Raw genomic sequence first — 16,239 nt, 5'->3', positions numbered from 1 at the left:
TTGGCATGTCTAAGTTGGCACCAGGTAGAAGACACCTGGAGAGAGAGAGGAAAGGTCGACTCGTGCTATGGAAGCTGTTGTTTCAAATAAAGACAACATAAAAATCCAAGAATGTAGGGATGCCTGCAAGTGTCAACCAGGCTCAGCTGGAGGAGGGAGTGGGGTTGGAGGAGGAGTTCTTTGGACCCACGTTCCCATAATGCCTGGATCCCCGCTTTGTTTCCAAACCACGCTTGTTCCGTACCTTGCGAATGCAAAGGCCCATGAGAAAACTTTCAATCAGCTGAAATTCAACCCCCTTGGAAACACCTCCAACCTCAAAACAGTATTTCTCCCCAGTCTCTAAGAACCTCTGTAGAGAAAAGGCAGGCTGCTTCTAGAACATCGATGTCTCGACAGGATGCCCTCTGTTCCCCCCCGAGAGCGTGTGTGCCAACCCCACATCCCGCTTCTCACCCTCCCTCCTAGACGAGTGACAGTGATCTTCCAGCGCCCTCTGAAAGCACCATACGCTTGGTAAGGAACAGAATTGTGGAGGGAGCTTTCAAATGGATAGTGTTCTCTTAAAAATAAATCCAGAAATAAAGAGATCTGCCTAAATAAGTAACATGTTTTACAGTTCATATGAATTCAAATACCTTTCCTAGTAAAGGACTTAGCATGATTCACACCCTGATGGGTGTTTCCTGCCATGACATGAACCGTACAACCTTGACCTCATCTTTGGACCTCTATTAGGCTCCACATCCATAACCGTAAAACGAGAATAATAATGTCTACAGCACATACCTAAAATTCAAATATTTTATTTTAGAAATGTATGTTTATAAGTCCTGATATTTGTAAAGCTCCTGGCAAGAAGTTGTTTGATGCTCCATTTACAAACAACATTGACAAAAAAAAAAAAGCCACCACTCACCTTCCCTGTCACCTCTGCGTGGGGGACAGCTGTAAGTCAGCAGGACTTGTGACAAATAGGGTTTGGTAAAAGTAGGACACAACCGTCTGGGAAGTTTGTAGAGCAGATGGGAATGTAACCACTTATGTATATCAAAAAGATTGCTCATAAAATGTTATCTTGTGGCATCTTTTATACTGAAATCCTCTTTGTTCTGGAAAAAAAAAGCAAAACCCCCTTCATATACTACCCAGTTTACCTTTATTGTACCCAGCCCCACAAAATACATTTATTATTTCTTCTTGTGCTTTCATACCGGACCTGTCGGGTCGCATTAACCTACTTACTGCTGGAACAGAAAGGCAGTTGGCCGAAGGTTACATTTCTTTGTCAGGAGCACAGAGAACACTTGCAGGGCAAGCGCTTTCAACAAAATACAGGCAGGAAGCTGGGTTTCTTCCAGCCCCTCCCAAAGACGCTCAGGCTGGGTTATCCCAGGCACTTCACCTTGCCAGGCTCGTAGTTTTGTTTATTTTTAAAGATGCATCTGAAATAGGAACAACACTGCCTGTGGGTGAAAGTGTAATAGATAAGAGCGTTGTGCCCAAATTCTGAACCCCGAAATCACCAAGAGACCCATTTCGATGCAAAAGCAAAGAGTCTTATTGCTGTTGTTTAACAAGCTAACCCCATTAGCTCGGGTCCTTCATCCACCATGGTGGATGACTGGATAAAAGACCCCGAGAAACCACAAGGCAGGGATCTTATAAGGCAGGGATCTTATAAGGCAGCGTAAGGGGGAGTGTCTAGGGGTACACAACAGTCTCGGGATTGGTGCGCTTCTAGACTTGGAGGACCTGTCCAATGCTGATTGATCAATTGGTTTTTATGATCCATAGACCCTCCCAGGGCGGTTGCTATGCTCTGCAAGTCACCATTGTGCACTTGTCAGTAAAGGACACCCAGAGTCATAAAGCACAGCCCCTCCAACTAACTTCTGATTGGTTCCTTGCCATGAGCATCTGACCTCCTAGTGACCAGGACAAGAGGGGCAAGGTCAGACTAGCACATGTTAGCCTGTCATGGCTGCTAAAATGGGGGTGCAGGGGGGCTGGTCCCTTCAAGAGTGCACACACACACACACACACACACACACACACACACACTCAAATACTGCTGAATGTGCTTCATGCAATTTTTATACTTAGCAACTGTACCTTTCTTCAAAGGGCTTTCCTTCAAAAGTAGGCAAAGGCATTTCATAAATCCTCATTCTAAGATGAGAACAGCCATATCCTGGGGCGATGAAATGTCCCGTTCAGAGCCTACATGGGTGCTCACATCAGGATCCCACTACATGCTGGTTCCAGAACGGCCAATGGCATGATTGCTGTGTGTCTGACTGAGAATATGGCCTGGCTTGAGAGGGTGTTATCTGGAGTCTCCTGGCCCAGTTCCTGGTGGAGCCAGTTGAGAAGAATCCAAGAGAGAAACAAGAAAATGAGTGATTTCAGAGACACAGGCAAGCCAAGGCAGCCGCCCACACCCTGCACAGCAGGCACCGTTAGCTTGGGACAATGGCAGATGGAAAAGAGAGCGCGGAGAAATTGAAGTGAGCCTAGCAGGCAGCCATCTTTCCACCTATGGTTTATGGCGGTGCTAGGCTGAAATAGCAGACTGGCAAAACCCCCGAAGGACAGTAACAAGCCCGTAGAATGCTTCCTGCAGGAACCGTGCACAGCCACCTTCACCGTTTCTTACACACCTCCGCATGCAACTGCAAAAGCCGCACCACCAACTCTGTCTCATTTTCATTCATAACTGAAAAAAAAAGTGAGATATTGGCTACCAAATCTCTGTTGTCTTTAGACTCTACTTCACTGTTTAGAAGAATGCCATATCATGTCCTTCATTTTAAAGCCAATATTTCTCCGCGTATTTAAAACCATTTACTAGTTGCCTTGTATGTAACTGTTCTTTTTTTTTAATGAAGTTATTTTTTTTATTTCTTGAAATGCAAGAGATTCTAAATCCTAGTGAAATTCCCGACTGATAGGAAAATTATGAGAGGATGATGACTACTTGGTGTCAGAGTGAGACAATAGTGCATGCCTGAGATCCCAGCCCTCAGGAGGCTGAGGCAGAATCGAGACCATGAGGTTACAGCAGGAGAGCCTTGTCTCAGCAAGACTGGCAGGGATCCATGTTGACTCCTTTTTGGTTTTGAGTTGGTTAGTGTTGGTACTGAAGAACCCCTTTTGTAGACACAGATGACTACGGAAGATGCTTTCTTCCGTCAGACCCGCCAATTTCTTAACCTTGTTTACAGATCTCTGCCAAAAAGCACACAGTGGACCATTGCTTCCACAGTCCATCCTGAAAGGTAAAACTACTTTCTAGTGATGACTTCCAGCATTCACTGGAATACACACCAGCTTATTTATTCATATTAAAAGTTAAATGGAGTTGGCAAGATGAATCAGGAATAGTACTTGCCACCACCCAAGTTCCATACCCACGAACCACAGATGGGGAGAGAAAACCAACACCTCAAGTTGGCCTCTAACACACACACACACACACACACACACACACACACCATAAATAAATAATTTTAACTTGTATACGTTTGTGCCATAAAGCACATAGTGGTCCACTATCAAAAATGATTTTTATTTCTCCAAAACTTAAGAAATAAAGATTTAGAAACAACAGTTTTGACCCATTAGTATCTAATTGTCCACATAGTGCTGGCAACTTGCCTTTACAATTTCTAAGAAGGGATTTATGAAGATCTAACACATTAAAAATCATACCTTTGTTTTATGAACACAGAAACCCTCTATCCAGTTACATTCCAAGGGTTTATCAAAATCTAAATATGCTTTTACCAATCGGCCATCTCCTGATGAGACATCTTTGTCCTGTAATATAAACACAATTTACACTTCACCTACATGGAAGCAGCTACACCACCCAACTTGTAGGAAAAGCAAAAGGTTTCCCAAACTCCCTCTTCATCAGTAAACCAATCAACAAGGCCAGACCATGTAGCTTTATTTAAAATATAAGTAAATATGTTAGCATATTTTTGCCAAGGAACGTTGTAAATATCATGAAAAACTAGATGTCCCCCAAGGGGTCATGAAACTCAGTCTGGTTCAAAATGAGTAGCATCTAATGTGACCTTAACCATCTTGCAGCTTTTAAAAATCAAGACTGAATGTACCAGCCCTTGGACTTAATTTGAAACAAAGAAGTGTTGCTGAAATTGGGTTATTTATGAAGAGAGGGTGGCCTTCAGTAAACGGCCTGCGTGTGCCTTGAATGTTGTCTAGTGTTTGTCTAGTGTGAATTATTAAGTAGGAGGCCCGTGTGACAGATAACTCAACAAACTCTATTCCCCATCAAACTTTCTCTGCTTTTTTTTTAAGAAAATGAAATCCCTACATGGGTACAGAGTACATGAGATGTCCTAATGCAGCAGCTGATATCCAGCCTTACTTTTCTTATTAATAAGAGGTGGAAAATACCAAACACTTTATAATATGAAATACAAGCATTGACTGAACTTAGAATAAAATTTTCATGATGCAATTTAATAAAACAGATTTTTAACTACCATCTTAAATAATGCAGACCAAATATAAAAAGGAACCACATAAAATTTTTATCTGTTAATTTGATCTGATTTTAAATGTGAAAATTTGGTGGTCCCCAGAAATGTCCAGGTTACCTTCAAAAGGGGGCTGCTTTAAGGTCTTGAAGTGTCCCTCTTTTCCCTTCCAGCTAATGATCTACCTGGACGTGGGTACTGAGACTGGCTAGGCACAGGGAGAGGGGGGGGGCTGATGCTACACAGTGGGGAGCGAGCGCCGGTTCAGCATGTCTCTTGCCAGATTCTCCCCGAAGAGGGGTATGCTCACGGAGAGAGAATGCCAGCGGAAACACACCGAGTTGATGCTACTGTGTGGTTTCTACTGCCCGCTTCGTGATTTCAGTTCCGGCGGGGAACAAAATGTCCCAAGCTCCGTCTCGCTTCACACTGCGCGCTGCGTGTGAGCGCAGGAAGGTGCCCCAGCTCTGGGTAGAGTCCCGACCCCATGCTAAAGGAAGCTTCCCTCGGAACAGATTTGGGGAATCACTTCTTCCGCTCCCAGGAGAATTTTGTCCACCCCGTTAGTGAGACTGAGGTGGGTGAAGGGTGGCTGTTAGTTTTGTGAAGAGAAAGGGCTGATGCTACAGGAAACGCTAGGGAGGGAAACCCACCGAGGGGACACTGGGGTCAAGTGTGCGCGGACGTGAGGGCTCTGGAGTGGGCGCCCTGGGCTTCTTTGGGAAGTCTCCCCATGCAGTCCAGGAACCAATACGGAGTCTCCACACCACTACCTCTGGGGTGCTGTTCTTTCAACCTGCTCCATATCACTGGTGTCGCTGTCACCGTCACTGTCGCTGGTTCACTCTGTCATGGATTCCCTGGCCTCATCTGGAAGGGATGCTACAATCTTCCAATCCACACCTCTGACTTAGGGGAACAGCTGTCCTTCTAGGTCAATTTTTGCCCGAAGCAACTGTGCTTAAGCCTAGACTCTAGCAGCCTTCCCCATTCCGTTCCTTGATCCTCCCCTTCCACATCTGAGTCCTCCCCTCCACATCTGAGTCCTCCCCTTCCACATCTGAGTCCTCCCCTCCCCATCTGAGTCCTCCCCTTCCACATCTGATTCCTCCCCTCCCCATCTGAGTCCTCCCCTCCATATCTGAGTCCTGCCCTCCCCATCTTGTTCTCCCCTCCCCATCTGAGTCCTCCCCTCCATGTCCGAGTCCTCCCCTCCCCATCTGAGTCCTCCCCTCCATATCTGAGTCCTCCCCTCCCCATCTTGTTCTCCCCTCCACATCTGAGTCCTCCCCTCCCAATCTGAGTCCTCCCCTCCCAATCTGAGTCCTCCCCTCCCAATCTGAGTCCTCCCCTCCCAATCTGAGTCCTCCCCCTCCACATCTGTGTTCTCCCAGACTCACAACACTTTTTCTTGGCTCCATCCCATCTCCTCCATCCCTGCTACTCACCATATGCCGTCAGAACTATTTCTGTAGCTGGCTATCGGGAAAACTTCACCACAAGCCGACCTCCCTCCGAGCATCCCCTACCCATGCGGTTTGCAGACACACCAGGGCCCCTTGCAACCCCTGAGTCCTGCACAGACTCAGGGCGCAGCTCTGGGTAAACAGCCCTGGTTCTCCAGAAAGTGACCAGACCTTTGTTTGATCTCCGTGGACCACAACAGCCTGCTCACCCACCCACACTGTAGTGTTTACCACACTGGTTTCTTATAATGCCTTTCCCGTAAACTCCTCGTGGACTAACCCTCACCTGTCTTCTTTATCATTGTATCTCTGATTTCAGCACCCAGGCAGCTGGTAAGTACTTAAAGGATGCCTCTGTAAGTGCATAGAGGACAAACAATTTGCATATTGTGTCTCACATAGCTTTCGGTGTTGGGAGCATTATCTTTAAAGGAAAGGTGATTGTTCTCAAAACCACAAAGCTGTCCTAAGAGAAACGTGGTTTCCCGTGAGTCCAGTGTTATTTCTTGGGCACGAGCAAAACCACCCCGTTTCTTGAAGCAGCTAGGCTGAGCAGGTCTGCCAGCTATCCGGTTGTGAGACATAAACGTGTGCCTGGCCATCGTGAGGATGGTGTGGAGCAGACAAGGGCTGCTGGCCACAGCTTACTACAGACTACAAGCCGTGGCTTGCCCTGTCTTGCAGAGAGGGCACAGCCTCTTGCCCGAGGAAACGCGGTTTAAACACATGAATTCACAGCACATGCAGGATGATGGAGATTTTCACAGGTGGAGGCATTCAAACAGGAAATAAAAGGGGGAAATAATTGTGAATGAGCTTTTCACTGGGAGGCTTATTAAGCGTGTGAATTGCTGATTCTTTAGCAACAGTGGTAACAGGTGACAAAGAAATTGCCCTCCGGACATGTGGAGAAACACTCTCAGAGCCCAGCAAATTCACCAAGCAAACCTAGCACAGTGCCACACACTTGGAGACACCGAGGGCGGTGTGACCTTTCCGGGTGGCTGTCCTGTTCCTGGTTGCTCGCATCAGAAAGGCAATTCCCCAGTGCCGGATGGATGGGAAGTAGCTTGGCTCCTACGGCCCACAGGGCCCCAAGAGGCAGTTGTGGGGGGGGAGGGGCCCACGCCCGGGGGTTCCTGTCCATCAGAGCAGCCTGGCCTGCACTCTGTCCATCCCTGCCCGCGACAGCAAGGGTTTCACATTTCCTCCACCTTTGTGGCACGGGTACCATCGGGACAGCTCTGCCACAGGGGAACGCGAGTATTTGGTTAGGAGCTGAGTCTTTTTAGACTGTTTAGGAGCATACCTCCCAGAGAATGGGAGAGTGAAGAGAGAACCCCACTTGTCACGAGGTGGGGGGGAGGGGATGGAGTCTGTGGCCGCAAGCAGCTACAGTGGCAACACCACACAGGCAGACTATGACACCAGGTTCGTCCCTACCCGGCCTCCTGCAGACCCCTTCACACCGCCAACATCTCCCTCCTTCATGGTACACTCAGGGGCCGGCCCCAGAAGAGAACCCTTTTTCCAGTGGTGAAGGTCTTCTCTCTGGCAGCTCGACAGGAGCCGTTCTGTTCCGAAACCCACCGACACACAGACCCGGATAAACTGCCGGCAGACACCACAGGCCCGTCGGCAAAGGGCAAGTGAAATGTGAGAGCCAGCAGAAGCCTGCCTCTTCCTCCTCACATGACATGTGTCAAGACACCCAGAGTCTCCCATCTCTGTGAAAGCCCATGTGTAAGAAAGTGGTGGGAAGCTAAGCCACGTTGCCCTCAAGCGATGCTGGCCCTGCGTCCACAGCCGGAGACATTGCGCCCTTCCATCTCTCCGCGCAGTGGAGCGCTTGATAGCCCTTGCAGACCCTAGCTGGGACAGATTAGCTCTCACAGCCTGCGGATCGGATCGTGTGAGGATGTCAAAGCCCATCCTTAAAGGATGGCACACACAGATGCTGGCCTCCTGTCACACTCATCCCCGTCTGATATGCCGTTGCCCGTGCAAATCTCTCAGTTAATACGACACTGGCACGTGAAAGGGACCATTAGAAGTAACAAATGGCGTCAAAACACCACAAACAAAATGCGCGAATGCATGCCCAGCGTGTCTCCTCTTTTGGCCCAGCGCTGTCAGAGGTGTGGCAGCTATTGTCAGCTATACTAGAAAAGGGCTGTCGCTGGCGTAGTTCCCCTTTATTTATTAAAGTCAAGCATGCAGGGCCAGAGCTCAGTTTCTCGTCTGGACAGCGGTAGGCTTCTAAAAATGGAGAAAAAGAATACATCACTTTCTCCAATGGCCTCTTCTCCTCCCCTACCCCCGTTTTCTCTTCCCCTTCCTTCCTTCCTTCCTTCCTTCCTGTTATGGTTTGAGAAAGACTTGTCCTCCATAGACTCATGTGTTTCAATACTTGGTTCCAAGTTGGTGGCTGTTTTCTGGGACAGGTTATAGACCTTTAGGAGGTGGAGCCTCCTGGAGGAAGTGTGTCACTGCGGGGTGGACGTCGAGAGTTTGTAGCCGACCTCACTCCCAGTTTTCTCTCTCTGCTTCCTGTGTGCAGTTGAGATGTGAGCCCTCAGCTCCCTGACTACCTGTTACCATGCTGTCCCGATCACTGTGGACTTTCCCTACGGAAAGAGAAGCTAAATAAACTCTTTCTTAAGTTGCTTTTGGTCAAGGTGCTTTATCATAGTTTAGCAAAAGAAAGAAGCTAACTCATTGCCCTTCTTCCTTTCTGTTACAATTCCACTTTTGTAAACCTTTTAATACACAGAAAGAAACAGGAAAATGAAGTGCAAACCGGAGTATGTACACAAATATGGGACTACTCAAAGACAGACTCACTAGACACGAATGACTTTTCTCACTGCTCAGGTTGTTGTCTTGCTTTTAAATAGGAGATGGAATGGGAATTACCTGGCCAGCATCTCAGATAACAGCAATGAAGGTTTTTGTTTACATTTTTATTTGAATTTTTATGTTTTGGGAATTTCAGTCATGCATATTTATATACTGTATTTACATCATCTCCACCCTCCAATTTCTTCCCTGTCCTACTCCACACCCTCTTGAAGTTGTGGTCTCATCTTCTGTAATTTTGCGTGTGTGTGTATGTGTGTGTGTCTGTGTATGCATGTGTATGTGATGTGTGTATGCGTGTGTGTGTGTACACGCATGTGTGTGATGTGTGTGTGTCTGTGTGCATGTATGCATGTGTATGTGATGTGTGTGTATGAGTGTGATGTGTGATGTGTGTGTGTGTGTGTGTGTGTGTCCCTCTGAATTCACTAAATGTTACTCTTACATACATGGGTTTACAGCTGACAGCTTGAGACTGGAAACTCCGTCAGGGAGGGGCTATCTCCCTAAAGAAAACAGATTCTCTCATCCTCAGCAACCATTGACTGCTCTAGCTTTTCATCTAAGGATGGGGCCTCGTAAAACTTCCCCATTCCCATTGGCATGCTGGCTGGTGTGCTCATTATACGGGTCTTGTTAGGTATTTCATGGGTGTGGCTTATTATCCTATCTAGAAGATGCTATCTCACAAAGACCTCCAAACCCTCTGGCTCTTTCTGCCCCTTCTACGATGCTATTCCCTGAGCCTTAGATGTAGGGGCTGGTTGTAGATATACCAGCTGGGGCTGGTCACCCCACAGTTACCTACTCACTGCATTTTGAGCAGCTGTGGGTCTCTGCAGAAGCTTCCATCTGCCGCCAAAAGAAAGAAGCCATATTGATTTAGGAAGATAGCAGTATGGATTCTCCTCTCAAGTATGTGACCTCTCCAGCCATGGGTATCTAACATACTATGCTCCATAAAGGATCTCAATTATGTTTGTTACCTAAATATTAGCACCAACAACCATCATATGAACGAGTCAGTGGGTGAATATACAATACCGTGTCCATGGTATAAATGCTGCACTCACGTGTGCCTCATTATTGGAGACTTACTCTGACATTCCACTTCAGTATCTATGGTGACGTATGTCTCCTGTTTCTCTGTAGACAGCAATTGGCAGCAGATTTTTTTTATTTATACCGAAATACAGCAAGACTCTACTTCCTGTCTTTCAAAATGTTGGCATACTTTATAAGCTAAATCAACTAGGAAATGTTTATGGGGCCAAGCTTTTAGGTTTGAGGGACAGCCAGGCTGCCCTCACCATGATGTTGAAGTTCTGGAAGCAAACACCATGTGGGAGGCCCCAGAAAAAGCGAATTGTTGTTCACACCTCAGCTTTGATTTGGAGGCACCTGCGAGAGAAAAATGCTTCTCTCTCAGTACTTGCTGGTTATTTTATTTCCAGAAAACACACTTGTTATTTTAGCTGAAGTAATTGCCTGAGCTCTGGGGGATGATTTGTCACAAATGAACAGTGACATCTACAGGTAGACCTGAGTAACTCGTACCTGAAAAAAAGCAACTGTCCTCAGTCAGCTGGGTAGGACCCCCAAAATAATGTCAATTGTTTTTATTTCAGAGAGTAAAGAACAACACCAGAGTTAGGAGGAAAAATCAAACCACATAGAGTCCATTTCTGGAGCTCTTTCCTCCTCTAAATTCCTGGCGTCTCTGACAGATCGGCTCGTCTGTGCGAGCGCCATATGAGAGTGTTGGCCTCCACCACCTGCTTTTCTTCTCTACTTGGATTAACCAGATCGTCAGAGGCTGCGCCAAGCACACTGTTCATCTAACCATTTACATAGCGTTACTTCCGGGGTTGAGCTCCCCATTCCTCTTCTGCAGCTTCGTGATGTAAAGGTTTTCATCGATCTGTTCCATGTCTCAGGATGGCATCGGCAGCTTAAAATCCACCACCCCAGTTTGCTCGTTAGAATCAACTGGTCTAGACGAGGTGGCTACTCCACTGACCTCACACTAGCCTCACTATCACCCTCTGCCCACGAAGTTGGCCAGATCCCAGGAGTGGTGGCTACAGTCCCCAGGGTTTCTGAGGCCCTGATAGGTCACTGGTGTCGGTCTGAAGCAAACTCTGCAACCAGACTGAGGGCAGAAAGCACGAGTTCTCTCTGTCCTCCAGCTTTGCCTAGGCCCCTATGCCTAGGAACTGATTGCACCTTGTTAGTTTACAAAAGCCCATACTTTCAGCCAACGAGTCTAGATGGGAAAAGCCAGAGGCCGGAGAAGCAGTTAGTTGATTGACAGACAAGGTCTCCAACACCTGGAAGTTGTTTAAACTGTCCTTAAAGGTAAATACGACTTTCTCATGTCTGCTGGAAATGAGAGCCTAACAACCCCCAATCCAGTGCATGGGGGAGTAAAACGGCTTCCTTTTCTGTCCCTCTTCTTAGGGACAAATCCCATTCTCAGTACCGCATGAGAAGGTAAATTCATGTTCTTTCAGCCATGGATTGAATCAGTGATGTGTGGTCATGAAGCCATTAGATGGTTTTTATAGGCAAAACCTAGTTGTCGTCAAAACTGCACCAGCAGCAAAATCCGTCCTTCTGGACTAGGGTCAGGAGAGGGGCCGATGAGTCGCCGGCTCTACCGGTTGAATGTGAGTGAGAAAGCCTCACCCCAATCCCTCCTAGGCTCACCCTGCTCCAGAGTTTCCTCTTGGGTCTTCCTTCCCACTCCCTGTAACTGCTTCTCCTACAGATGTGGCTTCCAATGGAAAACGTCCCATCCACCTCTGCCTCAGGTCCAACACACGCTGTACACATCAATAAGCAAGACCTTAAAAAGATGACCCTGGCAGGGAAGGGTGGTGCCTGTTGCCATGATAGCATACCCCCCATCAGAATACACGTAACATTAAAAACCTCTCCACATCCGCAGCCAAAGCACGGATGCTTCGTTTCAGTGAGAGGACCCGGCCAGAAGCAGTTTGATCGGTTTCCTTCTTCATCGTGTCCATTAGACTGGTAGCTGGTAGGCAACATGTGGCTTCTGTTGTCATGAGCTAACATGGAAAGCTTGTCTTTTGTGAGAAAGCAGGCAGCGATGGACAGAGTGGAGAGGACACCCTCGGAAGAGCTGGTCTCTGTGTTTGTGTGTGTCAGGATGCCTAGGTTTGAGTTTGGAAGCCGATGGCTGATGGCTAGTCTCTAGTGGCCTTAGAAGTTCTTCAGCACCTATTACTTCATCCACGCAGCCAAGCCATCCTTGCTGGGAACCAGCTATTCACCCGGTGCTGGTCCTAAACCTCACGTGAGATGCTTGCATGCATTGGTGATTAAAAGAACCAGATACCCAATACAGAGAAACCCTGTCTCATAAAACCAAAAAAAAAGAAAAAAAAGAACCAGATACCACTGCCCTCTGGTATTCACACTGCACCAGCAGTAATGGACGCTGGACAGAAAGCCAGGCGGTAACGATGGGCTACCATTGGCAGACCACACTGCGAACGGCACGAAGTGGCTATCTCAGAGTCTGCGGGCCATTGGTCAGCTGAAGTCAGTCAGTTCCACTGCTCTTGGGAAAGGACAAAAGTGGAGGGGACAGCACTGAGATGGGGAAGGAAAGGCAGTCCCAGCAGGAAGCCTGTGGACACAGCAGGCTGTGCTAGTGCACCTGGAGCACAGCTGGAGCACAGCTGGAGCACAGCTGGCCGGGGGAGGACTTTCCAATGGCACCTACACAACCCCAGAAGATTCCTAGCTAAGGGGTGGCAGGGTAAAGCCCAGGCCAAGGCTGAACACACAGAACACTTTGGCTAAAGGAGATGACGAGAGACAGGAACACAGAACAGTGTTGTGTTTAACAAAAAAAAATCTCAATCCTTCCATTGTTTCAATAAAGACACAGGAGCCAGATGCTGGGTCGAAGCCTGCTAGCTCAGGGAGGCAGAGAGGGCAGCCAGCCGACCTTCCTCCTCTGCCATGGTCCCAAAAGTCCCCTTCTCTCACACCCTAAACTGAATGTCCCTCCCTCAACATCCTGTGCAACCTCTATCCGCCCCCCTGACTCCCTCTTACTCTCTATGGTTTTTTCCCTTAATAATCCTATGTTCACTTCCTGTCACCTGGTCGCTTGCTCCACCTCTGGACCTACAGTTGACTTCATTTTATCCTGTTTATGGTATTCAGGATAAAGCTCTCGAATTAAAGATATGTACCAGGGCTGAGCCACACCACAGCTAGAAACAGATTTTTCCCCCAGTAAATAGCTTGATCTTGGGGTTCACAGTGTGATCAACTATCTTGAAACAGAGCAAAGGCTAGCAAGACTCTGTCACTCAGAGTGCAGGGGCCCCAGCAGAGGCTCCCCAGAGTAGTCACTGGAGAGTCCTGTTCTGGTTGCTCTGAGGGGGCAGGGTTGGATACTGAGAGACACCGGGGGAAATGACGACTGTGACTCACACCTGACAGAAGACTCCACATGTAGAAGAGTTGACATGTCACCAGATGTCCTCACATATAGCCTCAGAGAACAGTAGAGCCAGAGGGCCTGCAGTTTGAGGATCTGTGTTAATCTGTAACAGGGCAGCATGGGGCTGAAGTTTGAGGATCTGTGTTAATCTGTAACAGGGCTGAAGTTTGAAGACCTGTGTTAATCCGTCACGGGGCAGCACTGGGCTGAAATTTGAAGACCTGTGTTAGTCTGTAACAGGGCTGAAGTTTGAAGGCCTGTGTTAGTCTGTAACAGGGCTGAAGTTTGAAGGCCTGTGTTAGTCTGTAACAGGGCTGAAGTTTGAAGGCCTGTGTTAGTCTGTAACAGGGCTGAAGTTTGAAGGCCTGTGTTAACCCGTCACGGGGCAGCACGGGGCTGAGTGCTGAATGACTATGTTCTCACTGCCCATCGTGGTGGTGCCGATAAAGTCGTCCTAACCTGGCTTTGGGTCTTAACCTTCTGGTAGTTCATCTCCATAAGGTCCACACGCCTCCTCCACATCCGGGGTCAGGGGTATGACTCAATGAGTACAAGATGCTTCCTGCCAAGCCCAGCAACCTTAGCTCATTCCTGAGAACCACACAGGAGAGAAGGGGAGAACCGATCCCTACAGGTTATCTTCTGACTTTTACACACATGTCATGGCACACGTGCACCATGTGGAGGGGGACACATATGCAATAAATCTGCTTAAAACTCCTCCTGTTTCCCAAAGTAAGTTTCAGAATAAAAATAAGACCCGCCCACATGAATGACAGCTGTAAGGAACCAGTCAGGCTTTGCCGATCACATCATCCCCAGGCAGCTTTTCACGGGCTGTTTGCCTGGGTTCATTACCCACATTCCCTCCAGCTTTCGTGAGCCTTCTCGTCCTAAAGTTAGACCACAAAGCCCGTCATCATCCTTAGGTTATAAGAAACAGACAACATGGCGACTTCCATCACCCTGCCCCATTTAGTGACGGTCACTCAATGAAAGCAGCTACCACCCACATTAGCATAAAGGAGAAAGTGAGGCACTCACATGTTGGCACCTTCTTATAATGGGCCTAACCTCCTGTGAATGATGAGTGTGTTTATAACAAGACCCGTTAACTTCCCACTGATGTGGGAAGTCCTGTGGTTATGTCAATAAAGCACTGTTGGGCCAATAGGGAACCAAGATAGGTGGGACTAGGAGTCCAGGAGGACTCTGGGAAGGAGAAACACAAGAGAGTCAAGATGTAACGCCATGGGGTAGGAAGCCTGGAAAATCCTCTGGTAAGAGAAATACTTAGATTAACAATTATGGGGTAATTACCTAAGTCAGAGCTAGCCAGTAAGAAACAAGCAAGGCCAACAGCTTCATAATTAATACAGCGTCTTGTGTGTTGTTTGGGGACTACAACGCGGCAGAGCCCAGGCGACTGGCAGGTGATAAACCAAAGCAGCTGACAAGGAAAAGCCTCCCTTTACATCCCACTTATTATAATACAGTCCCTGTCAACTAAAGATCTCCCCACCTGCCCACCCTCTGTCTCACTCCGTCTTCATCAGCCTCACCTCGTGAAGGGTGACTTACCTTTTATACCCGTTGCATCTTTGGCTTCCTCAATAGAAAAAGTACTTTTGCCATTAAAAAAATTATTGGAGGGAGAGTGAGAGGGAGTCTTAGTGAGGGTTTCTACTGCTGTGAAGAGACACTATAACCCTGGCAACTCCTTTAAAGGAGCAGAGAGTTTCAGAGCATTGGTCCATTATCATCATGGCGGTATGCATGCAGCCGCGGTGCTGGCAAAGGAGCTGAGAGTTCTATATCTTGATCCACAGGGAACAGGAAGTAAGCTATGTCCCACTCTGGGTGTAGCTTGAGCGTAGGAGACCTCAAAGCCCTCCCCCACAGTGACATGCTTCCTCCAAGAAGGCCACACCTCCTAACAGTACCTCCATCTATAGGCCCAGCATCCAAACCCATGAGTTTATGGCAACCATACCTATTCAAAACACTGCAGAGGGAGAGAGACTAAGAAATTAAAAAACAGTAATAACCCTCATCTGCACACTGTGAAGCGATGATGAAACGCTAAGAAAGCAGCCTGAAGGAAGGCTAACCCTCACATCACCCACCTTTTTCTGCTCCTTAAAGGTAACCCTCAGCAAAAAAGCTAGCCTCTTGGTGAGATTCCAGCATCCAGTACTTTGGTCCCGGGAAGACAAAGAACGCTTAGTAGCAGTAATTGGCAGCAGAAGCTGTGGACGGCTGTCAAAGACCATCCCCACGACCCCATGCATGGGCCTCTGCTATCTAAACAGATGCACACAGACATCCCCAGTGACAGTCACTGGCCACACAGCTTGACAAGCAGAACACCATGCACTCCGGGCCTGAGATAAGTGCCGTCAGGGAAGGGATGGAAGGCTGGAGCCTGGGACATGAGGAGCTGCCCCAGTCAGTTGTCCCGAACGTGGCACCATCTCTGCTTCCACGGTGATCGGAAGCGGGATGGACCACACATGCTCCTGAGAGCCGTCTGTAGCCAAGAGGGAGAATGTGCAGATCAAAGCTGTACGAAGTCCTGCCTCGCTCCCCCTTCCCCTCAATCCTAGGAAACGAGATGGCAAGGACCAACTTTGCACTCCTCCTGACCTCCCTCCTCAGACCCCATCCCCCCACGGAACCTTGTCTCCTCTGCCGCTTAATCTCCTGCCACAGACTCCCCTTAAGACAACAGGAAAGGAAGGGTCAGGGGGACACAACAGGGCCACCCTGTCTGCCTTCACACTGTGAATGTTTCTCTCTCATCTCAGGAGGTTTTCCTTTTAATTAAAAAAAATGCTTTTATGCTGGACAATGGTGGGGCACACCTTTAATACCAGCACTTGGGAGGCAGAGACAGGAGGATCTCTGGAAGTTC

At 48.0% G+C, this 16,239-nt stretch overlaps 1 protein-coding gene across 4 annotated transcripts in view; it reads left to right on the top strand.

The window, feature by feature from the left end:
* Prkn (parkin RBR E3 ubiquitin protein ligase) overlaps window positions 1-16,239 on the top strand; it is a 1,082,502-nt gene that overhangs the window by 1,009,731 nt on the left and 56,532 nt on the right. The gene's annotated exons all lie outside the window — the stretch shown is intronic.

This window comes from Mesocricetus auratus, unplaced genomic scaffold (assembly GCF_017639785.1).
Source record: "Mesocricetus auratus isolate SY011 unplaced genomic scaffold, BCM_Maur_2.0 Super-Scaffold_100018, whole genome shotgun sequence".
In the NCBI taxonomy this organism is placed as follows: Eukaryota; Metazoa; Chordata; class Mammalia; order Rodentia; family Cricetidae; genus Mesocricetus; species Mesocricetus auratus.
This window is presented reverse-complemented; position numbering and strand designations above follow the sequence as displayed.